The sequence below is a fragment of the Miscanthus floridulus genome, chromosome 13 (assembly GCF_019320115.1).
Source record: "Miscanthus floridulus cultivar M001 chromosome 13, ASM1932011v1, whole genome shotgun sequence".
Taxonomy (NCBI): domain Eukaryota; kingdom Viridiplantae; phylum Streptophyta; class Magnoliopsida; order Poales; family Poaceae; genus Miscanthus; species Miscanthus floridulus.
In genome coordinates this window covers 2056083-2082043 of record NC_089592.1, presented here as the reverse complement: position 1 = coordinate 2082043, position 25961 = coordinate 2056083, and the positions used below count along the sequence as shown (strand labels likewise).

Sequence of the window (25961 nt, the reverse complement as noted above, 5' to 3'; positions counted from 1 at the left end):
CACAACATGATATCCAGGGCTGCTTGTTACAGTTTCTCACTTTTCCATATTTACCCCCTCTGTCATTTAATAAATAGATTTCTAGCACACTGATCGGTGAATTGTTCAAATAGCCCACTAATTATAGCATTCACTACACATATCTAACTACAGAAACTCAACACTGGATTGGGAGATGGGAGGGGGTGCCGTAAATACGAGGAGACTTCGATGAAAAATAAATGGGCCGGTGGACCATTCAATCTTTTAGAGATTGATTTATTAATAGATAAATTTCTTAAGCTAGGAATCTATTTATTACTCGTACTGTTAAAGATGCCTTTAATAACATAGTATAGATAAAGATAATTGTTGTTAATGTTGATGATGGGTCAACATGTCTCGCTAGTAAAAAATGCCCATGAAACCAACCATCAGGTCGCCGTTCAACGTGGCCGACGTGGAGTCACCGCCGTGGCCCGTGGGGATCCGACCCACCCGCCATGGCTGACGAAGGGAATGGGAATGGGCTGAGAGATCCTGAAACTGATGAGAGGCCCAATTGCCCAAATGGCCGGGCTATGCATTCGGATTACTCTCGTATCGTAGGTAGCTGAGCACTGGTTTTGATCCAACCGAGAAGCGACGTGGGCTAGCAGGCCTAGTTTGGGATCCCTGATTAATTCCTGGTCCAGGCCCAGGTGTTTTTTTGGACCGTAGCCCATGCTTGATGGATGCATGGTAACAATGGGTTGGGCCGAAAGAGATGTACCTCCGAAAGCTTGTGTTGTCCGGCGCATACATTAGGGCTGCGCAATAACAGGCTCAAACACTTTTAATTTGCTCAAAAGGTGTTTATTCTGCAAATAACAAAGAAATCTGGCCTTTGTATCTACAGTCGGAAAAAAAAAATGAACGGCCGTATTTTATTTCTAGGAAGCATTTGGCCGGTCTACATAGTCAACGGATGATGAGGTGTCATCATGTGGCTGCATGGCTAGATTAAACGTCTCTCCTTTTAGATAACCATCAATCTTGAAAACACAATATATATTTACTAAACCGTGCATCCAAATTACAATATGTTTGTACTTTTGTATATTCGTCAAAATTTAACCTACAAATCAAGACCAATGTTGACTACATTTTGATGTAAAAAAAAGAGTTAAATGCACCAGAGATCATTAACTTGTGAGGGGGTTTCAGTTGAGTCCATCAACTTCTAAAGTGGCTTTTTGGGTCCATAAACTTTTAAAATGGTTTACTGCAGTCCATACCTATTTATTTAACCTTAAATTCAAAGCACATTTGTAGAAAACCCCTTTCCACACACATGCAGGTGCATGCATGGCTCCCAGCGCCGTCCTCTAGCCGCCGCTCTTCCTCCTCGCCGTGTCGCGCCAGTGCGTGGCCCCGTGGTGCCCGCTGCCCGAAGCCGCCCGCGCCAGGACAACAAGCTGCTCTGCAGCTGGCACTCATCTCGGACCAGCGCACGCTCGAGCAGCAGGATGGCGCGCGGTGCAACAACCTCTCGGGCGCGGTGCCGGACCTGAGCGCGCTGACGAACCTCCAGGTGGTGGACCTCGCCAACAACTCGCTGGGCCCGGCGTTCCCGCGGCTCGGCCAGAAGGTGGCCAGCATCGTGCTCAGCGGCAACCGCTTCGGCAACGGGCTCCCCGCCGAGGAGGTCGCCTCGTTCTACCTCCTCGAGCGGCTCGACGTGTCGAGGAACCGGTTCGTCGGCCCGTTCCCGCCCGCGCTGCTCGCGCTGCCGTCCATCCAGTACCTCAGCGTCGCCGGGAACCGCCTCACCGGCCTGCTCGCCGCCAACATGTCCTGCGGCGAGAACCTCCGGTTCGTGGATGTCTCCTCGAACCTCCTCACGGGGACGCTCCCATCGTGCCTCACGACGCGAGCCGCCGCCGCCGCCGGCGGCGGCAAGAACAACGACGACGAGTCCTCCTCCTCCTCCGGCAAGGTGACGCTCTTGGCGGCTTCCAACTGCCTGTCTGCCACGTCCGTCGCGGGCACGCAGCACCCGGCCCTGTTCTGCCAGAACCAGGCGCTGGCAGTGGGCATCGTGCCCGTCCAGTCGCGCGGCGGCGGCAAGGGCAAGGAGAAGTCCGGGGTCGTGGGCGGCGCCGTGGCGGCCACGCTCGCCGCCGCGTTGCTCAGCGGCGTGGCCGCGTTCCTCACCGCGTGGAAGGCGGCAGTGCGGCGCGCCAAGGCCCATCCCCCGCGGCGGCTAGTGGAGCACGCCGTGTCGTCCATGTCCATGTCCATCAGCGGCGCGTACCCGTCGCAGCTGTTCGCCGACGCGCGGTACATCTCGCAGACGGTGAAGCTGCAGGGCGTGCTAGGCATCCCGGCGTACCGGAGCTTCTCGCTGGTGGAGCTGGAGGCGGCCACCAACAACTTCGAGGTGTCGCGGCTGATGGGGCAGGACGCGCACGGGCAGATGTACCGCGGCACGCTCAGCAACGGCACGGCGGTGACGATCCGGTCGCTGCGGGTAGGCGCGGCGGGGGTCGTAGGCCGCGGCGTTTCAACCGGCACGTGGAGATGATCTCCAGACTGCGGCACCGGCACCTGGTGAGCGCGCTGGGCCACTGCGTCGAGTACAACCTCGACGACGCCACCGTCACGCAGCTCTACCTCGTGTTCGAGTACGTGCACAACGGCAACCTCAGGAGCAGGATCTCGCGTGAGTGCCACACTGCCCACCACAGACCATCGCATCGTCTTCTTTCATTGACTAGACTGGCTGACACTTGTTCGTTTCGTTCATTCAGAGGGGACCGAAGGGAGGAAGCTCCCCTGGGCGCAGAGGATCTCGGCGGCCACCGGCGTGGCCAGGGGCATCCAGTTCCTGCATGGGGGCATCATGCCGGGCCTCTTCGCCAACAACCTCAACATCTACGACTTCGGCGTGATCCTGCTGGAGGTCGTAACCGGGAGGCCCATCACGTCCATCCGTCCCTCCGTCGGGAGCTCCAGCATGACGCCCGCGCTGGAGGCCTTGCCAAGCTCGAGCGTGCGCTGGTCCGAGATGAGTGCCAGCTGCAGAGCAGCTTGTTGTGCAGCGGGCACCGTGGCCGCGCACTGGCGCGTCACGGCGAGGAGGGAGAGCGACGGCTGGAGGAGGGCACTGGGAGCCATGCATGCACCTGCATGCGTGTGGAAAGGGGTTTTCTATAAATGTGCTTTAAATTTAAGGTTAAATAAATAGGTATGGACTGCATGTGAACCATTTTAAAAGTTTATGGACACAAAAAACCACTTTGAAAGTTGATAGACCCAACTGAAACATCCTCACCAGGTTAATGGATCTCTAGTGCATTTAACTCTAAAAAAAAATTAGTGACATATAGGTCCACCCCAATCAAAACATCTCTCCAAAGCTAGATGGAGGCAGGAAATTGATGATGACTGGAATCAAATCCAATTAAGCATGATTGCCCTCGTCGGCATGATAGTGAGATGTGAATCCATCCATTGTATATCCATACATGAGGAGCCTGCACCTTCATCCACCACGTTCAAACACTCCGCCTCCGCTATGGGCCTGCATTAAACGGGTGGGGACACGTTCATGGTTCATGAGCAAGTAGTACTAGTGCGCTGAAATATATGAGATTGAGACCCTGGACAAAACATAACTACTAGTTACTGTTATGTATATAAAAAAAAAACCAAGGCCACGTTTAGTTTCCACCAAACTCCTAAAAAATGCACTATGCAAAAAGAAGATTCTCCGTCACATCAAACTTGCGGTACATGCATAGAGTACTAAATGTAGACGAAATCAAAAACTAATTGCACAATTTGATTGTACTTTACGAGTCGAATTTTTTAAGCATAATTAGTCAATATTTAAACAATAATTTATAAATACAAACGAAATGCTACAGTACCACATTAATTATTTGGCCACTCACAAATTCAGAAACTAAACGTGCTCCAAACATAACTGCCAGTACTCATGTCATAACTCGTATACTTTTTGGACACAATCCATCTGTCAGCAGTCAGCACTGCTAATGGCGAAGGCCCCGAAGAAGGAGGCGCTGTGCCGCGTCCAGCACAGATGGCCACTGAGTGTTCGGCTGGCTTGGCTGGCTTGTTCGATTTTTTTTTCTTTAGTTAAAGTAATATTTTTCTTCTAAACAGTTAAATTCAATTTGAACAGTGCGGAATTCGTACCAGCCGAAGCTTCAAGGAATGGACCACGCCGCTCCTCACGTGCCAAACACCCGAGCACCAGATAGGCGGGCCCTGCGTGGCAGTGACGAGTAGGCATCTACTCTGTAAACAATACTTAAAGAGACGGGTAACAAGAAACAACAGAACAACTCAAATAGAATCTTCCTTCTGCCGTGCTATGCTTGAGTTCCTCTGTTCTTCCCTTCCTGCCGATCCCCAATTTCTCTTCTCTCTACCAATCTGCTAACACCATCGCCCATGCATGGTTAGAGAAACTTTACCTATGCTGCCATCCACCGCCGAAGATGAACGTTGGGCATGCGGGGAGAGCGTCGGCAGCTTTTTGGAACACACACACACCCCTGATCAGTTCCTCCTCAGACTTTTCGTCTTTATCATTGCTTGCACGGTGACGTCCCCACCATTCAGCTGTGTCGTAGCATGACCTCTGTGCTTCGATTTTCTTGAGTCTTGGGAGGTGCTGCCTTGTCCCATTCATTTGCGTCGAATACTAAGTGCAGCTCTTGTAGCTCAGGCATGGCTCCTGTCTCAAATGACAGGTACGAAATACAATCATAGTCGAACTCAAAATATTTGACAGATGCAAATCCCATGGAACCTCTTATCACGATCCTTTCTGTGAGGACTGCATACGATCCACAGGATGAGTCTGAGAAGGGACGGTGCCCCTGTCCCGATGATGGCAAAATCGTCTTGGACCATTTGCTTCACCCCAAGATTCAACTTACGGAGGTTCTGGAGATGGCCGAGCCACCTAGGAACTCTAGAGAAGATGCATCTATTCATGATGAGCTGCTCAAGCTTGTAGAAAGGAGGGGAAAGCGAGCTCAGCTCATCAGCACAACAAGCAACTTCATCATAGTACATATCTAGCCGTGTTAGGTTGCTGAGTTTCTCAAGCGAGGTACTTAGGGCTGCCATCCATGTTGCCTTCGCCAATGGTGCACACCGCTTGGGCAAATGAAAACCCAAATCTAATAGATTGTTGAGCTTGCCCATACCTATAATACTTTCTAAGGTGCACATCAATTTCACCCCACTAGTAGTCCCGTTAGGCAACCTCATATATGTCGGGGCAGGAGCAGATTAGTCAAGCATGGCACATCTACAATCTCTAATGTAGAGTTATTGATTGCTGTCACAGGTGAACTTCGATATAGATCCAAAGTCTCTAGATGTCGCAGTCCCCGTATTTGACAAGGCAGCACGACTTCTCCTCTAACATTTAAATATCTCAGCTGTGATAACTGGTTGATACAAGTCAGGTCCACTACATTGGAAGTTTGAAGGGATAAAACTCGTAAAAACTTCAAGTCCAATAGTGGAGCTATCCAATCACAATATTTCAATATGGTAAGAGAACGAATATGTGATAGGTTGCAGCTCATACTTTGTCAGCATCCTGCCTCCGCCCTTGCCACTGACAGGAGAAGAAGGCGTGCCCGGGTCTGAAGAGAAAGCTGCTCCGGACAACCGGCCCAGCACAAGATTCGCCGTCCCAATGTGGCGAGTATGAGTCCTTGTAATAAATAGTATCCAGGAAGAGAGAGAGGGGACATGAAGAGAAAACAGAAAACCTAAATTCAGTTTCAGAATCCGGCCATCGCGCCGTTAGTCTATTCTATTCCTGCGTTTCTTATTGTTCCTAGTAATTCCCCCCTTACATTTGGTATTAGATTCTTGTTCGAGTCCTGGCCTCCGATCCTCCTCATCCCCACTTTACCCGTCTGCAACGCTCTCTGGGAGCCATGGATCCGACTCTCAAGTTGGTTCTGGAGGAGATCCAGAAGTCCAAGGAGGAGTTCGGGCGCCGTTTCGACGAGCACAATGAGCACTGGGAGCGGTGATTCGCTGATCTCGAGCTTGCCCGTACCGCCCGCGACGCCGCCATCGACAAACGCCTCAATTCCATCGAGATTGCGGGTGCCAACATGCCGTACACCATCGGCAGGCTCGTCGCCGATCTGGAGGCCGTCCACGTCGACCCCACCACCGACGAGCGCAACGACCGCATCACCGCCCTCGAGGTCGCTGCCACGGACCTCGGTACTTGGCGCCCAGAGATGGAGGCGCTCATCGACGACCTGCGGCTCGAGATGCAGAAGCTGACCCACGGTCGAGACTCGAAGGTGTTCGACGTTTTGCCTCAATGGCCCACCGTTCTCGCCTCTTCGTCATCTGCGCCCAGTGGGCACGGCGATGCATCTTCTCACCGGGATGGTGGGTTCGGGACCGGGGCTGTCTAGACTCACGTCCCGATCATGGGTAAGCAATCAGATCCTCCTCCTCCCCTTCATCCGTGCTCGACACCTCCGCTTCCGCACCGGCCACTAGCTCCACCGTACACTTCTCCACAACATCCTCCACATCCGCATCCTTCGCCGCATCCACCGCGTCCCCCTCCGCTCTACATACCTCCTCGTCCACCACTTTTGACTCCTCGCCACCCAACTCCTCATGACACCACTGACCTGCAACACCCAACTGGATGCCTCCCTAAACTTCCATTTTCTAAGTTCGATGGCGAAAACCCACGCCTCTGGCGCTCTCGTTGTGAACGATACTTCGCCATGTACGCCGTAGATCCCTCCCTTTGGGTTGGCATCGCCACCATGTATGTAGAAGGTGCCGCTGCAGGCTGGTATGAATCCATCGAAAACACTCCAGCTACTGCCAATTGGACATCCTTCTGTCAAGCCTTGCATGATCGCTTTGATCGCGATCAGAAGGAAGCATTAATTCGCCAATTGTTCCACATCAAACAAACCTCTACGGTGTTGGATTATGTCGAGCGTTTCTCTATCTTAATCGATCGCCTCAAATCCTATTCAGCTTCTACTGATCCCCTGTTTTATACCATGAGATTTATCGATGGCCTTCGGCCCGACCTCAAAGCTATGATACTGGTTTCTAGGCCACAAACACTCGATGCTGCTATTTGCATGGCTCTTGTGCAGGAGGAGGTGGCGACCCACTTGGGCACCCAGTCGTTGTCCCGTTCGTCGGCACTGGTTGAGTGGTCTCCGAAACCATGGACCGCGCTGCCGCTACCACCACCTCCGCCTCGTGTCGACAAGCCCGTGGTGAAGCCTGTAGCTACCGAGCCCACGGCCCAATCTTCGACAACTGGTGCTCTGGCTGCTGTCAAAGCATACCGTCGAGCCCTGGGCTTATGCTACAAGTGCAACGCCAAGTGGAGTAAGGATCACCGGTGCGCTTCAGAGGTCTTGCATGCGGTCGACGCTCTTTAGGAATCCCTGGATCCTGAGGTGGTGTCAGCTGCAGAAACATCTGATGATCAACGAACTAAGCAAGTGTTTCTAGCCATATCTAAGTTAGCTGTGTCTGGGGTTCCTGCTGCTCGTACTATCCAGCTGTTGGGGTCCATGTCCAGAATTCCAGTGCGTATTCTGGTGGATTCAAGGAGCTCCTCTTCATTTATCAGTGACACTACAGCTGTTCAGTTAAATCACCCTGATTCAGTCTCTATTTCTAGCTGTGTGCAAGTTGCTGGTGGAGGTGTTTTACAGAGTTCCTTGCTGCTTCACCAAGTTCAGTGGACAGTGGGCTCCTGCTCCTTTTACACTGACTTCAGGGTACTGCCTTTGGGTAACTTCAATGCCATTCTTGGCATGGATTGGCTAGAGTCCTATAGCCCAATGCAAGTTCACTGGGCCTTGAAGTGGTTGGCAATTCCATACGAGGGCCAGACTCAGGTGTTCAAGGTATACTTCCTGATGAATTAGAACAACTGCTGTTGCAAATTGAACAGATAGAGCCGATTATGTCTTTAGAACATGATGCCATCTTTGTTCCAGCGACGATCAGTCAGTTAATTGAAGAGTTTTCTGACTTATTCCATCCACCAACATCTCTTCCTCCTTCCCGTGCTTGTAACCATGAGATTCCTCTGTTGCCTGGTGCTCAACCTGTTTTCATCCGGCCCTATCGCTACCCACCCAAATTGAAAGATGAAATTGAAGCCTAGGTTTAGAAGATGTTGTCCCAAGGACTCATTCAGCCGAGCTCTAGCTCTTTCTCCTCACCGGTACTGCTTGTCAAAAAGAAAGATGGCTCCTACTGCTTTTGTGTTGACTTCAAACATCTTAATGCGCTGACAAGAAAGTCTAAGTTTCTGGTGCCAGTGTTTGACCAGTTGATGGATGAGCTCGCTCACGCTAAATGGTTCTCCACATTGGATCTTCAAGCTGGTTTTCACCAAATCCTTTTGCAGCCCAGTGAAGAGTTCAAGATCGCCTTCCAGACTCACCTGGGTCAGTACGAGTTTGGAGTCATGGCGTTCGGTCTTACCGGTGCACCAGGCACATTTCAAGGTGCAATGAATGGTACTTTGGCTCCGGGTTTGTGCCACTTTGTGTTGGTTTTCTTTGACGATATCCTCGTCTACAGCCCCACTTTTGAAGCTCATGTTGATCATCTGCGACAAGTTTTCAGTGGTTACGCGCTGATCAGTGGAAGCTCAAGCTCTCAAAATATACTTTCGCCCGGGAATCCATCTCCTACTTGGGTCATATCATCAGCAGTCACGGTCTTTCCACGGACCCAGCAAAGGTGCAAGCAGTCCTCGAATGGCCAGTTCTGTCTTCAGTTAGGGAGCTCCGTGGTTTTCTAGGCCTTGCCGACTATTACCAGAAGTTTGTGCGTCATTTTAGCATTATTGCCAAAGATCAGTTGTTCATCTGGACCTCAACCAATGAGTTTGCCTTTTTGGTCCTAAAACAGGCTCTCTATACGGCCCCTGTATTGGCATTGCCGGATTTCAACTTACCCTTCCACATTGAAACCGATGCTTCGGGGTACAAGGATTGGAGCAGTTTTACAGCAGAATGGGTACCCCATAGCATTCATCAGCAAGGCTCTCAGTCCCAGGAATCAAGGGTTGTCCGTATATGAGAAGGAGTATCTTGCTATCTTGTTGGCTGTCGAACAGTGGCGTCACTATTTGCTTCAGGGCGAGTTTTTCATTCACACTGATCATCGCAGTTTAATCCATCTAAACGAACAGAGGCTCCATACTGCATGGCAATAGAAGGTCTTCTCCAAGTTGCTCAGGTTACAGTATAAGATTTTGTACAAGAAAGGCTCGGAGAACAGCGCGGCAGATGCTCTGTCCCACTGAGTGCCCACACCCCAGAGTTATGCTATATCTTTAGTCTCCAACACTTGGCTCGATGAAGTAGTCCATGGATACTACTCTGATCTAGCTGCTATGGCCTTGTTATCTTAGCTGGCTGCCAGCCCTGAAAGCCACCATCCATTCTCTTTGGTCCAAGGCGTCATCAGATACAAGAAACGTTTGTGGCTAGGTTCCAATAAGCCCATGCAGCTTAAAATCATGACTGCACTGCATAACAGTCCTTTGGGTGGTCACTCAGGAGCTCCAGCAACATACAGTAAAATTAAGGCTTTGTTCTTCTGGCCTGGTATGAAATCTGACATTTGGGCTTATGTTCAGTCCTGTGCCGTGTGTTTGCAAGCCAAGCCGGACAGATCACGATACCCAGGTCTCTTGCAGCCGCTTCCAGTGCCGTTTGTCTCTTGGGAAGTGATCACGATGGATTTCATCGAAGGGTTGCCACCATCTGGTTCCTTCAATGCCATCTTAGTAGTGGTGGATAAATTCTCCAAGTTTGCACACTTTCTCCCCCTGCGTCATCACTTTACAGCAGCTTCTGTTGCCAAACTTTTCCTGGACCAAGTAGTACCGCCTTCACGGTCTAGCCTCGAGCCATTGTCTTAGACCGTGACCGCATCTTTACAAGCAACTTCTGGAAATATCTGTTCAAGGCCGCCGGTTCTGAGCTTCAGTTCAGCTCAGCATACCATCCTCAGACGGACGGCCAAACCGAGCGCTTCGAAACATTTCTTCGCTGCTTTGTGCACGCTTGCCCAGCTCAGTGGAGTCACTGGCTGTCACTCGCTGAATTCTGGTATAATACATCAACCCATTCAGCACTGGGTCGTTCCCCCTTTGAGGTCTTATATGGTTTTCCTCCACACCTGTTGTCGATCAACTTGGATGAGGTAGCTCCAGTGCCTGAACTTCACAAATGGATGGCTGATCGAGAACTCATGCATACTGTCGTCAGGCAACACTTGCTCCGTGCCCAGGCTCGCATGAAGCGCCAAGCTGACAAAGGCCATTCTGAGCGTCACTTCTCTGTGGGCGACATGGTGTTCTTGAAGCTCCAACCTTATATTAAGTCATCACTGTTTCACCACTCTAACAACAAACTGTCCTTCAAGTTTTTTGGGCCTTTTCCAGTTATCAAGAAGATTGGCTCCGTTGCATATAAGCTGCTACTTCCACCAGGCACTGCTGTACATCCGGTCTTTCACGTATCGCAGCTGCGTTCTTCTCCTGGCAACCAGCAGGTATCACCGTCGCTTCCTTCTGATTTGCAGCAGTACCAGTTTCCACTTCGGGTGCTGCAACGCTGCTGGACATCTGGATCTCGGCCGGTGGCGCAAGGCCTGATCCAGTGGTCCCATTCCCCTCCGGAGTTGTCTACTTGGGAGCCGCTCGAGCAACTTCGCCAACAGTTTCCACAAGCACCAGCATGGGGACATGCCGGTTCTGAAGAGGGGGGGGGGGGGGGGAATGTCAGCATCCTGCCTCCGCCCTTGCCACTGACAGGAGAAGAAGGTGTGCCCGGGTCTATAGAGGAAGCTGCTCCGGACAACCGGCCTAGAAGGCTGCGTCGGCCCAGCACAAGATTCGCCGGCCAAATGTGGCGAGTATGAGTCCTTGTAATAAATAGTATCCAGGAAGAGAGAGAGGGGACATGAAGAGAAAACAGAAAACCTAAATTCAGTTCAGAATCCGGCCATCGCGCCGTTAGTCTATTCTGTTCTTGCGTTTCTTATTGTTCCTAGTAATTCCCCCTTACATACTTACAGTCAATTTGGTATCATCCTCTACATCTCTCAAGCCAAGAACAGTAAGTCGACGAATGCCCTGGTCATTGATATGTTCTATTGCTTTTGGACCATTTACCAAATGTAGAAAATTATCTTCCTTACATCTCCTCAAAATCAAATCAAGTAGCATATCATGTACTCTGCAGCCTGATACCTTAATATTGTACTCCGTATATGTAGGTTGGATCATACTCCTATTTACTAGCTCATTGAAAGAACTCTTTGCAACGTCCCATACATCTTGCTTAGTGGAGCTACTCACAAAACCTTCTGCCACACATTGCCTAACTAGATCAACCCTTTTAATTTGATGATCTTCTGGGTAAGAACCGATGTATAGAAAGCATGCCTTCAGATGACAGGGGAGATTCTTGTAGCTAAGATCTAATACATACATCATCTTTCATAGTTGGAGCTTGTTGTAGACTTAGTGGCTAGTGAATTCAGGATGTAGTCCCATTGTCCCTCTAGTCTTGTCGTTTGGCATGCTAACATGCTAGCCATTGTAATGATTGCAAGCGGTAGACCACCACACTTCTTCAAAATTTCACATGAATTCTTGAGCTCGGTAGGGCAAGCATCTTCGGATCCAAATATTCTATCAAAGAATAGCTTCCTTGAGGCTTGGTCACTTAGGTGCTTCATGTTATGAATGCACCCATGGTTGTGGCAACATGATCTAGCCACATTCTCATTTCGTGTAGTTATTATAACCCTGCTACAATGATTGCTTTGTGGGAAAGCACATTGAATGGCATCCCATGCTTGACTATCCCACAAGTCATCGACTACAATGAAGTACCTACAGAAGCGCATATGTTGAACTTAATAAATGTAATTACCACTCTCACCATATTCAAAGCACCAACATATATATATATATATATATATATATATATATATATATATATATATATATATATATATATATATAGAACTACTATTCTGTAGCTGGCCATAGAATAACTTATTCTGTAGCCACTTTGAGTTACGATAATTACTATGTTAATTTACGAGATTTACAGTAACTCCTTACTAAGTGGTTTACTATAACGTTATGGTAAATATTCCCATGTGTTATAGTAACCCAACTATCGTAAATATGTATTGACATTATGGTAAATTAGTATATAAAATTATGGTAAATAGAGGTGGCTACAGAATAACTTATTTTGTAGCCGGCTGCTGAATAGTCTCTCCCTATATATATATATATATCATGCAATTGTAATACTAGAAGCCATAATATATACCGGAATATATACATAATGGGTTATATTCGCTTATATGCTACATGTCAAACATTGATTTGTGATACTACGAGCAAATATTTAAGAAGTTTTAAGTAAGTATAATCAATATTTAATTATTTATTGAATTAACTAATGTTATATTTGCCATTTCAAGCAAATATTGAGATCTCAAAACAAGTACTAACCAAGCTCTCAGGCCAAGGTCATTTGAAACCAATGCCTCAGGCTTATTAGTTAACTCAACCCAAAAGGCTATCTTGTGTTTTTGATATGGAGACCTAACAATTAATGCCCTAGATTCGATTCTTTCTCGCTAGATTAATGTGAAAAAATAGCTCTAAGATGTGTTTAGGATCTCAAAGCCATCATATATTATTAGGATTTTTTTGGTTTGGGAACCTCTGTAGATGTTGTTTAATATTGAAACGGGGAAATATACAATGACTTAAAAGATTAATCAATCAAATATTTTCCACACTGAAGTTCAATTTTTTATCTATAATAATATATTTATTATATTTTCCCTTTTCAGAAATGAACAAATTATCACCACAAAAAATGCAAACGGTATAAATGATTTTCACCAAACAATTAAGAAGCTTATCAACTTGTTTCAAAATATGAATTCTTCTATACTAAATAAAACATTGATGGTGTCTACCTCTTATCCTGTAGATGTCCTCCGAGGTCGTTGATAGGGTCTTGCAACTGGCAAGCATGGGAGTATGTTCGTTGCCCAAGTTGCGATAGCAAGCTATTGAATAACCCTATCATTTGTGGCTTTTGAGAGACAGATATAAATGCCTTGCAATCAAACTTGCCTCCAACCTCACGATACACCTCATTGGTAAGAGTGGTCTTTCCTATACCTCCAAATCCTACTGTTGCCATAAACTTCAATTGTTTGCCTTCGTCCATTGCCCAGTTGATAAGCTCATCCTTTTGGGAATCAATTCCCACAAGGCTCGCTGACTCCTTGTACAGTGCTGACATGCGAGGATCAACAACAACAGGGGTAGTAACCGATATGCACTGATCAAGCATGTACCTCTTTCGACGGTCGCTTGCTTCAGTCACTAGAGTCTTGATCTCTTGGAACTCATTTGCTAGTTGGCGACGATCCTTGAAACTTTTGACATAGTGAGAGGCTTTCCGAAGGATCCCCATCTTGTCGTCGACTTCACCAACACGATGCATGAAGTCATCGATGTGGTCTTCTATGTTGTATGACATCTCAATTATATCTCTCCTCCATTTTCTTTGCCTACGCTGTCCATCTTGTTAGAATAATCTACTATTTCCTTGTATGAACGTACGGCAAGGGAAGGCGGCGCCGAAAAAGCCCCCTGCTGTGGTACTGTAGCCGCTGTAGAGGCAAGCACCGAACGGATCACCTGTCGCACTGTAGCCACATGCAGGGACATATGCAGAAGTCAGTGCTGCTGTGTTATCTAGTCACTATAGCAGCATGGCAGCTGTACTAGGGCTAGATGGATAGAGTTGTATAAATAAGATACCACTGCAACTCAGTAAAGAGAGTTCATATTTGCCATCTCCTATACATAACTCCAGCCAACGCTGGTGCTTGTACTGTGTGTGTGCTCTGTTCTCCCTCTTCTTCTACTTCGAGCCATAGTGTGTGTGGTCGGACAGCCTCGGCCGTGGTCGGCAAGACTGGTGAGTGGTCGACTTACCTGAGCCGGTGATCATGTGGGCTAACAAGTGGTATTAGAGCCGTACAAGCGCTGTCGCTGGACTAACCGCTGGAGATGACGGACGGTTCGAAAGTGGGCGACAGTAGTGGCACTGCTGTGGCTGCCCAACCACGACAGGAGGTCGTTGTCCGCACGGTGTGGGAGGTCAACGGCACCAGTTGGCCGACGCTGACTCGCACCAACTATGGAGAGTGGTCGGTGACCATGAAGATCAAGCTCAAAGCCCGACGGCTCTGGAATGCTATTGACAAGAGCACCGACAATGAGGAAGATGACATGTCAGCGTTGGAGGCCATCCTCGCTGCTGTACCAGCGGAGTACAGGGAGCTGTTGGGGGCGAAGAGCTCTGCTAAGGAGGCGTGGGAGGCTATTACGGCGGTGCGCGTCAGTTCCGACCGCGCAAAGAAGGCGACGAGCAGCTTCTGAAGCAGGAGTACGCTAACCTCAAGTTCAAGGATGGTGAATCGGTGGAGGATTTCTCCCTCCGCCTGCAGACGCTCATCAGAAAGCTAAAGAGCCACGGCGTCACCATCGATGAAGAGGAGGCGGTCTCCAAGTACCTCCACTCCGTGCCGGCAAAGTACATCCAGATCGCTCTCTCCATAGAGACGATGCTGGACTTATCCACCCTCACCATTAAGGATGTGACAGGCCATCTACGGGCGGTGGACGAGCACCTGGAGCAGGCGACAACAACGAAGGACAGCGGCAAACTGCTGCTGACAGAGAAGGAGTGGGCTGCTCGGAGGAACTCCGGGGTAGCCTCCTCCAGCCGTGGTGGCGATGGCAAGCGCCGTGGCAAGGCTTCTTCGAGGAAGAAGAAGCAGGTCGACCCCAATGCCTGTCGGCGCTACGGGAAGATGGGCCATTAGGCACAGGAGTGCCCAAACCGCAAGCAGGAGAAGAAGGCTAAGGCCTATCTAGCGCAAGCTGACGATGAGGATGAGGCCACTATCCTGATGGCGATGTTCTATGCACTGCACGACATCGAGGCTGAGGAGAAGGAGGAGGTGACGACGGCGGAAGGACCTAGGAAGGCCCTGAAGGCTGTCAACCTCGACAAACCACGCGCCCAAGTCCACCTTGGATGTGTGGGTGCCGACCAGGAGCAGCGGTGGTACCTGGACTCTGGTGCCAGCAACCACATGACGGGCTCTAAGGCATCCTTCTCCGAGCTCGACGACGATGTTACCGATACGGTGAAGTTCGGTGACGGCTCAAGGGTGGCTATCCAAGGGTGCAGTGAATTCACTTCGGTGGAGTTCGCTGCGTACTATGCGGATCAGGGTGTGGTGCGATACCACACCGCGCCGTACTCGCCACAATAGAATGGTGTGGTGGGGAGGCGGAACCAGACGGTGGTCAGCATGGCTCGATCCATGATGAAGGCCAAAGGCATGCCGGCAAGGTTCTGGGGTGAGGCGATGACCACGGCGGTGTTCACCCTCAACCACGCTCCGACCAAGGCCCTGATGGGCAAGACGCCGTTCGAAGCTTGGTATGGGCGCAAGCCGAGCGTGTCCTTCCTCCGGACATTCGGCTGCGTCAGCCACATCAGGAAGACATAGCCGATCCTCACCAAGCTAGAGGACAGGAGCACACTGATGGTGTTCCTGGGCTACGTGGAGGGTACCAAGGCATATAGGTTCTACGACCCATGTGGAAACAAGGTACTTGTCTCGCGCGACGTCGTGTTCGACGAGAAGGCGGCTTGGGACTGGAGCAGTCCGAGCTCGGGGGAAGCTGGCGGCTTCACCAGCACCTTCATCATCAAGCACCTGGTCATCCACGGTGGTGGAGACACTGGAGAAGAGGTGCCGAGCACCCCAGGAGAGGTGCCGAGCACTCCAATGGTAGAGCCGAGCACTCCTAGGGCAGTGCCGAGCACTTTAGGAGTGATGCCGAGCACTCAGGGAGGAGTGCCGAGCACTCCTAGAGGGATGCCGAGCATGCTAGGAGTAGCGCTGAGAGGTTCTACAGTGGTGGTGACCACTCTAGGACGGGTGCCGAGCACTCCCGTAGTGGAGCCAAGAGGTCTTGAAGTGGTGCCGACCACTCCAAGACTGAGGCTGAGCACTCCTACAGTGATGCTGAGCACTGCAAGAGTAGTGACGCGCTGTCTAGAAGTAGTGCCGAGCACTACAACCAGGGTGCCGAGCACTCCAGGTGCTGTGCCGAGCACTCCGGTGGAATAGAGAACTCCATCGATGCCGATCGAGTTCGCCTCACCTCCAAGTGACATCACTGAATTCGTGGATGCCTTCCACGAAGGTGAGGAGGTGCGGTTCCGAAGGCTGGATGACATCGTCGGTGGCACAGAACCCTCAGGACTGGCTAGTCGGCTGCTCAATGACCAAGAGCTACTGCTAGTCAGTGCAGAGGAACCACCCATGTTCGCGCTGGCCAAGCGCGATGGAAACTTGCGACGGGCGATGATGGAGGAGATGAAGGCGATCGAGGAAAACGAGACTTGGGAGCTCATCAATCCACCTCTAGGATGTCGTCCGATCAGCCTAAAGTGGGTGCACAAGGTCAAGCGGGACGAGCTCGACGCCATTATCAAGCACAAGGCGCGCCTCATTGCCCGAGACTTTGTTCAGCGCGAGGGCATAGACTTCGAGGAAGTGTTTGCGCCAGTAGCGTGTATGGAGTCCATTCGTTTGCTACTAGCGTTGGCAGCAGCAAAGGACTGGCGTGTTCATCACTTGGACGTTAAATCAGCCTTCCTCAATGGCGAGCTGGCGGAGACAGTCTTCGTCAGGCAACCTCCAGGTTTTGCCGTCAAGGGAGCAGAGCACAGGGTGCTCTGACTGCACAAAACGCTCTACGGGCTGCGGCAGGCCCCACGAGCGTGGAACGCCAAGCTTGACGCCACGCTGGGCGAGCTGGGGTTCACGAGGTGTGCAACTGAGCACGCGCTCTACACGTGGCGACAGGGAAAGGAGGAGCTCATCATCGGCGTGTATGTGGATGACTTGATCATCATCGGCGCGCGCACGAAGGAGGTCAACAGCTTCAAGCGAGAGATGGTTGCTCATTTTTGAATGAGCGATCTCGGCGCACTCTCCTACTACCTCGATATTGAGGTCAGGCAGAGGAAGGAGGAACTCACGCTCGGTCAGAGCGCGTATGCCTCCAAGCTGTTGGAGCAGAGCGGCATGGTAGAGTGTAAGCCATGTGTGACTCCGATGGAGGAGTGACTGAAGCTGACGAAGGCCAACGCCGCGGCGAAGGTGGATGCAACACTCTACTAGAGCATCGGCGGCGGTCTGCGCTACCTAGTCCACACGAGGCCAGACATTGTGTTTACCGTGGGCTACGTCAGTCGCTTCATGGAGGATCCCAGAGAGGATCACTGGGCTGCGGTGAAGCGGCTACTGCGCTACGTCAAGGGGATGGTGGATCATGGGGTCATCTTCCCCAAGACTAGCGGGAGTAGGTTGCAGCTCACTGTATTTAGCGATGCAGACATGGCGGGGGACATCGACGGACGATGGAGCACCTCTGGCGTGCTCGTCTTCCTCAAGTTGGCCCCAATTTCATGGCTGTCGCTAAAACAGAAGGTGGTGGTGCTATCTATGTGCGAGGCAGAGTACGTAACGGCAGCCACAGCGGCGTGCCAAGTTGTGTGGCTGCGCCGGCTGCTGGGTGAGCTGACCGGCGTGGAAGCTCACCCACTAGCACTGATGGTGGACAACCAGCCCGCCATCGCCCTCGTGAAGAATCCGATTCTGCACGATCAGAGCAAGCACATCGATGTGAAGTTCCACTTCCTCAGGGACTGTGTCGATGAAGGGCAGATCGTCATCGAGTTTGTCGAAACTGGTCGGCAACTTGCGGACGTCCTCACCAAGCCGCTCGGACGTCTTCGACTCACGGAGCTGAAGGAGATGATCGGCATGGAGGGGGTACAAGAAATAGCAGTAGAATTATGGAAAGATTGTTAGAATAATCCACTGTTTCCTTGTATGAACGCACGACAAGGGAAGGCGGCGCCGAAAAAGCCCCCTGATGTGGTACTGTAGCCGCTGTAGAGGCAGGCGCCGAACGGCTCACCTGACGCACTGTAGCCACATGCAGGGACAGACGCAGAAGTCAGTTCTACTGTGTTATCTAGTCACTGTAGCAGCATGGCAGCTGTACTAGGACTAGATGAATGGAGTTGTATAAATAGGATACCACTGCAACTCAGTAAAGAGAGTTCAGATTTGCCAACTCCTATACAGGGCTCCGGCCAACGCTGGTGCTTGTACTGTTCTCTCTCTTCTTCTACCTCGAGCCATAGTGTGTGTGGTCGGACAACCTCGGTCGTACTCGGCCGTGGTCGGCAAGACTGGTGAGTGGTCAACTCACCTGAGCCGGTGATCCTGTGGGCTAACACATCTTCTCAAAGAGGGCATCCATGTCCCTGAGCTCATGCTGGAGAAAGGTCACCTCTTTCCGTAGACCCTTGAGCTTCTTGTACTCATCTCCCATGAGGGCGGTGAGCTTGGCCAGGACGGGCTTCATCACCCCCATGGAGACGCTCACCACGGCAGCTGCCGCCATATATAGATGAGCCAAGGAAAGCTCCACCTAATTCGTGACTCCAATATATATAGCTTGATGTGTTTTGCGCTTGCACAGGGTGATGAGTCTTGTGTGCAACCCTCCGCTCTGTCGTTTGATCCTGCAGAAAATGAAGGTGGTTTTGGTTCATAAGAATCGGATCTGTGCTTATGTTCAGAGAATCGTACGCAGCTGAGTACGGTGATTATTCAGGGCTACTGGGCTCACCGGTGCTTGTGCTTCCTCAAACGGTTCTGTCGTCAATTTTGGAGGTGTCTAGCAGGGTCAGATCAGCTGGGAAATGGGATGTTGACCATGGCAAACCAGTAGATCAGAGCTGAGCGAGAGTTGTAAGTGCTAGCCAATGTATATGAAGTGCCTGCAGGAAGCGGCAACAAAGTGAAAGCAGGCAACGAGGCAACTGTTAGAAGAAGCATCGGTGTATCTAGTGGAAGAGGAGGAAGAGGAAGCAAGAATCGCTCTAGAAGAATAAACGTACGGAACGAAGGGGGGAAGTCTAACTGATAAGGAGAAGTCCAGCAAGCATATATGATAATATTTGTACCAATCTATGATAATATGAATATGTATTTACGATACTCGTGTTACTACAACTCACGGTGATATTTACCATAATGTTATAGTAAATCACTTAGTAAGTAATTACTCTAATCTTGTAAATTAGAATAGTAATTATTGTAACTCAAAGTGTCCACAGAATAAGTTATTCTATGGTCAGCTGCAGAACAGTAGTTATATATATATATATAGAACTACTGTTCTGTAGCTGGCCATAGAATAACTTATTCTGTAGCCACTTTGAATTACGATAATTACTATGTTAATTTATGAGATTATAGTAACTCTTTACTAAGTGGTTTACTATAAAGTTATGGTAAATATTCCCATGTGTTATAGTAACCCAACTATCGTAAATATATATTGACATTATGGTAAATTAGTATATAAAATTATGGTAAATAGAGGTGGCTACAGAATAACTTATTTTATAGCCGGCTGCTGAATAGCCTCTCCCTATATATATATATATATATATATATATATATATATATATATATATATATATATATATATATATATATATATATATATATATATATATATATATATATATATGGCCACCTTGATTTATGATAATGTTTGTACCAATCTACGATAATATGAATATGCATTTACGATACTCGTGTTACTATAACTCACGGTGATATTTACCCATAATGTTATAGTAAATCACTTAGTAAGTAGTTACTCTAATCTCGTAAATTAGAATAGTAATTATCGTAACTGAAAGTGTCCACAGAATAAGTTATTCTATGGCCAGCTGCAGAACAGTAGTTATATATAACTACTGTTCTGCAGCTGGCCATAGAATAACTTATTCTGTGGACACTTTGAGTTTCTCAACAAACCGTCGAATCGCTGCTGAGCCGTAGCGCAAAAATCCACAAACAGATGAGCAAAATCGCACCCGCTCTTCACAGATGAGTGTGGAGTGTGGACTCAAAATTACTCAGCTGATCGATCTCCAGCTTCCCTCGAATTCCATTAAGGCAGGCAATCTGTGGCCATAAAAACGAACCAATTCAGAGGATGAATGTTAGTAAGACTGTCTCCAATAACTGTGACCTAAAATACAAGACTCATTCATTTTTTAGGTAGCGCTATAGACAAATGGTTCAATACTCATTTTTGGTCTTCTCCAACAACATGATCAAAAAGATAACTCTTTCTGCAAATAGGTCTATAGGAGAGATGATACTCAGATTTAACTTATGCCTCTCCTGATATCTAAAATGGGTCTTCCGTATAGATACTCTGTTGAAGGCTATAGATATTCTGTTGGAGACCCATTTTATATTTGCGTGCCATAATGGGTTTTCTGTTGAAGACAGCCTAAGACTGACTCCAACAGCGTTGGCAAACCGTGACCCATCCCCAAAATAGGTACTACACAGTGTTTTTGCGGTAGGAAAACACCCTCCAACGGACTACCCAATCATGGAATGCATTTTGCGTGGGAGGCAACACGGTAGGCAAACTTGCGTCCTCTCTCCGTCGTTTTGCGTCTCCTCTCCGTCCCTTTCCTCGGCCGCAGCAACAGCACGCGAGCTCCCTTCCCTCTAGCCGCAGTAGCATACGGCGGTCCCTCCTCCTCCCATGGCGAGGCGCGGCCCCTCCTCCTCCCTCTGACCAAGCATCCGGCGGTCCCTCCTCCGACAGCGCTCCCACGGCGAGATCCGGCGGCGGCGAACTCCCTCCCCTCTCCCAGCGCGAGATCCGGCGGCGGCGGGCTCCCTCCACCTCGGCCATGGCGAGATCCGGTGGCGGCAGGCTCCCTCCCCTCTTCAACGGCGAGATCCGGTGGCAGTGGGCTCCCTCCCCCCTCCCACGGCGAGATCCGGTAGTGGTGGGCCCGTCGGAGCCACAGTGGCGCAGCGCCCTGCCCCGCGCTGCGGCCCACCTCCCCGCCGGCGCGCTCGGCAAGCTTGCCCCGGCGCGCGGCCCGCCTCCACCTCGGCCACGCCATCCTCCTCACCTCCGCCATCTCCCTCCTCCGCACGGGATCGAGCGCGGGCGCGTTGCCCTGCTCCGGGCGGCAGCCCTGCCCCGGCGCAGCGGCCCGCCTCCACCTCGGCGCGGCGGTCCACCACCACCTCCGCGCGTTGCCCTGCTCCGGTGCGGCGAGGAGGAGGCAGGGGTGCGCGGATCTGGGCCCCGCCGCCGCTCACCCTGGCCGGCGAGGCGAGCCGACCCCAGAGCAGCTTTGGGTCGTCCGTTGGAGAGGATGAATTTTGGGTGTGGATTTTTTTTACTGTGCATCACCTAAATCTGAGAAATGGGTGTTGTGTTTAGGTTGTATTGTTGGAGTCAGTCTAAGCAGCTAGCAAGAGAGCAGAGACAGAACCTGCATGCGTTAATTAATATAATATATATATATATATATATATATATATATATATATATATATATATATATATATATATATATATATATATATAATTAGCAACGAAGGAGGACTCTGCGCAAAGTATTACCCGGTACGGATTAACTCAATCGACTTTGAGAATTGAGAAAGCAGCACGCAGCAGCAGCCGCCGCCTCAGCAGCGGAGCTAGCGCTGGTAGACAGTGATGCATTAGAGAGTGCATTTGGCATGTTCGTTTGAACTTATCAGTTGGCTTATCAGCTAGAATCTACAATATTTTTCTCTCACAGTAAAACAATTTCAGTCGACTTATCAGTCGACTTTAATACCAGAGTTTTGGTCATCAAAGTTCAAATAGACAACGCTGATACTGATGATAATGCGTTCTGACTCAAGCCCAAACTAAAGCTGCCAACTAACGCTTGCGTACATACGTGAAGGAAAAGAAAGGGACATAATCCTAAAATATTGTTGACTAGTGCTACATAGCCTCAATCATGGCAGCAATACAAAACTCCTAGCAGTACACATGATTCCACCTTACCTTGATGCATGGTCCCTAGATGAAATTCCTACTTATGACTTCTTAAGCTCATCACTTCAGGATTGTAGAAATCGGAAACAAAATCACGACGAGATCGAAGCTAACCAGAATTTAACATTTATCTTTTTTTGATGGTTCGACGGGGAAAAAAAAGGTTTAAGTATCACACTCTCCCCACACAAACCGATGCTATTTCATGGTTAGTTACAAATAAGACGCTTTTGCCCACAAAAATTAGCTGCAACTAACATTTATCTTTTTCTGATGGTTCGACGGGGAACAAAAGGTCCCCACCTGATATATAAACCACATATGCCGACAAGGTCGCTACTGGAGAGCTTTGAGCCTGACAGGCAGGCCTGAAGTTTTAAGAGGTACAAAGAGGAGCAGAGGGATTACATTAAGAAAATGTTACTCCACTCAGTCACGTTACATTGCATTTTGAGCGACAGCCTGCATCCCGAAGTGTGAGCGCAAAGGGCATCGGAAGCGTCGAAATTAGCAAGCTAATTACTCACAAGCATTTCACCAAATACCTTATGTGCCTACTAGAAAACAGCCACATAGCATCAATTTTTTAAACATGGTGCTGTCCAAACTTCACAATAAAGAATATACTTGCAAAGATCAATTCACTAACACATCAATCCCCATCATCAACATATCAAATAACTCATGTATGTGTCATATGCCAATCTCATCCATACACCATGAACTTGAACAAAAGTGGAACCAATAGCAAGCAAGATAGGAACCAATCAACAAGTATGGCAAGATAAATACCGAATCACAAGTAGACATAAGGATTTACGTGAAAACCTCTTGCGGGAAAAACCACGGGCGGCAACGAGCAAGCAATCCGCTATGAAGATGAAGATACATGGTGGAAGCCAACAAATAGAGGAGAGACTCCAAATCCCCTCACAAATCTGCACTAGGGCATTCTCTATTTAGTGGATCTAGAGGTGAAAGTACATTTCTCTCACTTTCTCAAGTGCTCCGTGACCCTAGCTCTCAAGGTGGACGAACAAGCCCCTCATTTGGGGAACAAAGTTTCATTTTCGACCAGCAGCCGGCTGGTGGTTCTGATGGTCACCACACCCCCCAAATCACACGAGGGATGTACCAAAATGCCCCTAGGACAACACCACATAAGTGGGCCTCCATTTAGCAACATTGAGTATTAACTTTGAGTCCAAAATGGCCTCCAAATATGTGTCTAGATCTAAGCCATCACCATAATTCTTCACCTTGGCGAAGATTGGACTATAGAGCAAACACATCAGGAATCTTGATGTTGAAAGTCCAATATTCAACTCCTTTATCTTCAAACGAATAATCAGTGAACAACAACTTCATCGCCTCGAACATGGAGGTAGCTTGGTTTGACTTGACAAATAATTGAGCCACAAACAAATGTATCAGTGAACTCCGATGAGCAAACACATCAAGGGGAGCCTTGCTTGGATCTGCCCGTGTGGAGGGAGACAGAGGGAGAGATGGGTGTGGCAACAGTGCAGAGGAACCTAGAGGGACGACTTGGGGGCGCCGTCTATGGGGGTGGGGTGGGAGGTGGTGCTGGACCTGAGAGTCGCCATCGGGGAGGGGGAGAGGGAGGGGTGAGCTAAGGCCACCGATTGCGTCAACCTGGGCACGACATCCTTGGGCACATTTGAGGTTGCCACTCGGGAGGGGCCGAGCTTAGGTAGTTGGTCGGGCTGAGGTCGCTGGCTGGGAGGAGCGCGCGGAGGAGGCTAGCGGTGACCGGAGAGGGCGGTGGGCAGTCCGAGTGGGTGGGGGTGAGTGCAACGGGCGACCGGTGGAGTGTGCAGGAGGCGGGTGGTTGGAGTGTGGGGGAATGCGGTATTTGGGGCTAGTGAGCACATGTGAGGATAGATGAGCTCGCGATGTTGGCGGGCTGAATTTTTTTTCTCATGGGTGGGTTCACATAAAAAATTTGGCCGGAATTGGGACAACCTAGAGCGCGCAAGTCCAGTCCATATGTGCCGACGCACGGTTGGTTACTATAACTAGGATATAACAACAAACCGTCCAATGTTAAAGCAAAATAAAATGACTGAACGACAATCTATTGCGAAAACGAGATATAACGACCGTCCTTCCGTTAGAAATCTTTAATGTCCGACCTTCCAACGATATTTTTAACACCCCTATGCGAATGTTAAGTTTGGGATGTGGTAGTGTGGAATGTGCCAACCAGTGTTTAAGTCTTGTCTTGGCCTAGGTGCATGCATGTTTCTGGATTTATTCTAGGATTTAACAATACTATTCTTTCGGTAGTAGGCGACGACGTGCCCGTCGACAGTAAGACGCATGTGATGACTTCATCAATCTCGACATCTGTCGGCCCAGCTTAGTCTCTCAGGGGTGCTCATAGGGGTAGGGTAACGTGCATTCATAAGAGTGAGGTCGCGTGCGTGTATGTAAGTGCCTGCAGTTTGTACTGGGTTTCGCAAAAACAAAGTGCACATTCTCGGTTAAAAGAATTATTGTTTTGATATGAGTTGTTCCTTGGATTTCCCCTTTTTTAGTTATGTCGGTTGTTTAGGCAACATAAATAATGATCAATAGTGTGATAAGAAATGAAGAAAAGAAAAACGGCCATAAAGAGCTTTACCCAGGCGTACGTTGTTTAGGCCCTATTTGTTTCTTGAGCAAGAAAAGTGAAATAATCCCGTCGCCCCGCGGCGTGGAACGGCGAGAAAATGAACTAGAGTCCGCGATTCCCAAAATGCGGTCTTGGAGCCGCGTTGCCGTCCCAAACAAGGAGAGCTCAAAAGCACTTGGGGGCCCAATGGGTGGGTGGTGTATTTGCAAACTGCATCCATCTCTCAGGCCCGGTCTCAGCTATCAGTAGGTCTTGCAGGTTTAGCAGATTAAAGCCCAACAGGCTTTGCAGGCTGTCGCCCATTTAAACCTGCTAAGCAAGGGCAGGTGTCTGCATGGGCTTGCAACGAATTTTTTGCGGGCTGGGTCTAGCAGGTAGCAGGCACACCCCTCCGCTCTCTCACCCAGCAAATAAAAGGAGCTGTCGACCTGCCTGGGAAAAGAATTAGGTGCTCCCAATTGTTTAATTTAATAAAATAAAATGGCTGAGAGTAGCCCTGCTAATGGGTGAATCCCAACCCATTCAAAATCTAATTAATTATTTTTCATCTCCACCCCACCCCATTCCAAATTAACTTAGACCCAACCCAACCCAACCCAACCCAACCCAGGATGCGGGCGTGGACGGCCGCCGACGAGCACATGTCGCCGCGCAGCCTCATGCACATGCAGCAGCTCCTCTCCGCCGAACTCCCTGCGGGCCCAGACTCGGTGAGGTCCGGCCGTCGTGCGACTGGATGTGATGGGAAGATTGGGGAAAATTTGACCCATCCCAACCCGATTTGCTAGCAAACCCAACCCATTCCAACCTGTTTAACCACTAAACCCATTACCACTCATCCAAACAGTTCCATGGCACAATCCAACCCGAAAACTCTAATTATTACTGGACCCATTAGCAGGCTTAGCTGAGAGGCCATCGGCGGAGCTCCAAGGAAAAGAAAAAGGAGGCCATCGGTGCTAATATATTGTTTAATATGCATATTTTATTAATTCTAAGCATCAATTAGTGGCTGATTGAAGGAAATTTCAATTGGCAGGTGGGTCATGGCCTACATGTCGTATATAGCTCCGCCAATAATGTGAGAGGTGTTGGCACCCAGCAGTCGCGCTACGGTGGCGAGAACAGCAGACGCAGCCTTGTCCAACATTTCGCCTCGGCCAAATGTTAGTGCGGCCCA

The 25961-nt window shown here is 49.5% G+C and overlaps 2 pseudogenes; one reads left to right on the top strand and one right to left on the bottom strand.

Annotated features, from left to right (window-relative positions):
* The first annotated feature begins 1312 nt into the window (after positions 1–1312).
* Positions 1313–6050, top strand: LOC136501977 (probable inactive leucine-rich repeat receptor-like protein kinase At3g03770; annotated as a pseudogene).
* A 5060-nt stretch (positions 6051–11110) lies between these two features.
* LOC136501974 (disease resistance protein RGA5-like) lies at positions 11111–18661 on the bottom strand (annotated as a pseudogene).
* Between the last annotated feature and the right edge of the window lie 7300 nt (positions 18662–25961).